This window comes from Dasypus novemcinctus, chromosome 9 (genome assembly GCF_030445035.2).
Source record: "Dasypus novemcinctus isolate mDasNov1 chromosome 9, mDasNov1.1.hap2, whole genome shotgun sequence".
NCBI lineage: Eukaryota > Metazoa > Chordata > Mammalia > Cingulata > Dasypodidae > Dasypus > Dasypus novemcinctus.
Window position 1 is genome coordinate 32,991,402 of NC_080681.1, and position 2,835 is coordinate 32,994,236.

Consider the following 2,835-nt stretch of genomic DNA (forward strand, 5'->3'; position numbering starts at 1 on the left):
TTTTTTGTTTGTTTTAGGAGGCACTGGGAACCAAATTGGAACCTCCCATATGGGAAGCAGGTGATCAACCGCTTGAGCCATGTCTGCTCCCTTTTCTGTTTTGATTAATGTGACTTACCCCCTCCAGTTTATAATGATTTACTATGGTTTAGATATTTTCCCCCCAAAAGAAAAAAATAATATGCATAAAAGTTCACATGTCAGAAAGACTCAGACAGCTGTTTTTCTCTTTGTTCAAGTTTTGTTTCCAGGTGTCAAGTGTGTCATATAGTTGTTGCCATTGCTCTTTTCCAAATGTCTGATGTGTTCTAAGACTAACAACTACTTTTCTCTGGGTCTGGTCAATTTTGCAGTATACCATTTTAGTTCTTACTGCATCAATAACAAACACTTCAATGTTATCAGCTCCAGTCTGAAGTTCTTGTTGCTTTGTGTCCAGAGAAATTTCTTTATTTTCTACTGCCATTCCCATAAAAATAAGTGGTCTCATTTGTTCCAGTTAGAAATCCATTTTCTAACTTGTTCCAGCTCAGTTGGAATGTACTGGATAGCCTCACAAGATGCTGCCACTTTAATGAGGCTGCAGTGCACTGTATATCTTATGGTATTCTTATCCATCCCATGGAAGAGGTTGCTTAGCAACTGCAACCTCAGAAATGGGCATTCACCTTCCTGAAATTTGACCAGCTTTTCACACAAGCTTTCAGTCAAAGCTTCTTGCTTGTCCAGTTCCAGGATCAGGAGGAGGGATACACGCTGTTCATCACACTTTCCACATCTTTATCTTCTTCCTTCAGACACACATCACAGGCTTTAAAATTTGAGCTAAATCTACATGAAGTCCAACTTCTGAGTTTTCTTTTGAAATTTCATCTCCTTTAGATTTCAGATAAGTTCCCAGCTCAGCAGCCTGATCTTCCTCGCTGATATCAATGAAGGCCGTGATGCTCATGGTGAGAAGCCTGGGAGCTGGGGATGCTCCATTCATGAACCATGTGGACCAAAAGAGAGAGCTGGATCATCTATTGTGGCTTTTTCATAAGTTTTAAGATCAGGAACTGTGAATCCTCCAACTTCCTTCTTCTTTTTAAATATGGCTTGTTATTCTGGGCCCCTTATCCTTCCATATAAATTTGATGATTGGGGAAACGGACTTTGGCCCAGTGGTTAGGGCGTCCGTCTACCATATGGGAGGTCCGCGGTTCAAACCGTGTGGAGCTGGCCATGCGCAGTGCTGATGCGCGCAAGGAGTGCCGTGCCACGCAAGGGTGTCCCCCGCGTGGGGGAGTCCCCACGCACAAGGAGTGCGCCTGTGAGGAGAGCCGCCCAGCGTGAAAAGAAAGTGCAGCCTGCCCAGGAATGGCGCCGCCCACACTTCCTGTGCCGCTGACGACAACAGAAGCGGACAAAAGAAACAAGACGCAGCAAATAGACACCAAGAACAGACAACCAGGGGAGGGGGGGAAATTAAATAAATAAATAAGTCTTTAAAAAAAAAAATTTGATGATTGGCTTTTCCATTTCTGCAAAAAAGGATATTGGAATTTTTATTGGGATTGTGTTGAATCCTTAAATTGCTTTGAGTAGAATTAACATCTTAACAATATTTAGTATTCCTGAACATGGAATGCCCTTCCATTTATTTAGATTTGCTTTGATCTCTTTAAGCAGTCTTCTGTGTACATTCCTGTTTTTTTAATCTAAGAATAAAAATAGATTTTTTCCTAGATATTTGATTGTTTTAGTTGCTACTGTAAATGGAAATTTTTTCTTTATTTCTTCCAGTTGTTCATTGCTAGCATGTAGAAATACTATTGATCTTCAGATTGCTCGTCTTTTTTTTTAATGTTCATCTTTTTTTAAAAAGATTTATTTATTTATTTCTCTCCCCTTTCCCCCCCACCCCAGTTGTCTGTTCTCTGTGTCTATTTGCTGCGTGCTCTTTATCTGCTTCTACTGTTGTCAGCGGCTTGGGAATCTGTGTTTCTTTTTTTGTTGCATCATCTTGTTGTGCAGCTCTCCATGTGTGCGGCGCCATTCTTAGGCAGGCTGCACGTTCTTTCACACTGGGCGGCTCTCCTTACGGGGCGCACTCCTTGCACGTGGGGCTCCCCTATGTGGGGGACACCCCTATGTGGCACAGCACTCCTTGCGCGCATCAGCACTGCGCATGGGCCAGCTCCACACGGGTCAAGGAGGCCCAGGGTTTGAACCACAGACCTCCCATGTGGTAGACAGACGCCCTAACAACTTGGGTGGCCAAGTCTGCCACCCAGATTGTTAATCTTTTACCTGCCACTTTTCTGAATTCATTTATTAGTCCTAACAGATTTGTTGTGGATTTTTCAGGATTTTTAAAATACAGAGGTGTTTTAGTTTGCTAAAGATTGTGGGTTCTTCATATATGCCTTTTATCCTTCTATTCTTATTTTGCTAAGTGTTTTATCAAGAAAGGGTAGTGAATATTGTGAGATGCTTTCTCTGTATCTATTGAGATGATCATGTGGGTTTTCTCCTTCATTCTATTAATGTAGTGTATTACATTAATTGATTTTCTTATGTTGAATTACCTTTACATACTTGGGATAATCCCACTTGAGTATGGTATATTTTCTTTTAATGTGCTGTAGGGTTCTGTTTGTTGAGGATTTTTGCATCTATATTCATAAGAGATATTGATCTGTAATTTTGTTTTCTTGTGGTATTTTCACCTGGCTTTGGTATATGGGTGATGTTAGCCTCATAGAATGAATTAGAGAATGTTCTTTCCTCTTTGATTTTTTTGGAAGAGTTTGGAAGAATTGGTGTTATTTCTTCTGGGACAGTTTATAAAAT

The 2,835-nt window shown here is 40.8% G+C and overlaps 1 pseudogene; it reads right to left on the reverse strand.

Moving 5' to 3' along the window:
* Window positions 1–486: 486 nt before the first annotated feature.
* On the reverse strand, window positions 487–952 carry LOC101411031 (eukaryotic translation initiation factor 3 subunit M pseudogene; annotated as a pseudogene).
* Between the last annotated feature and the right edge of the window lie 1,883 nt (window positions 953–2,835).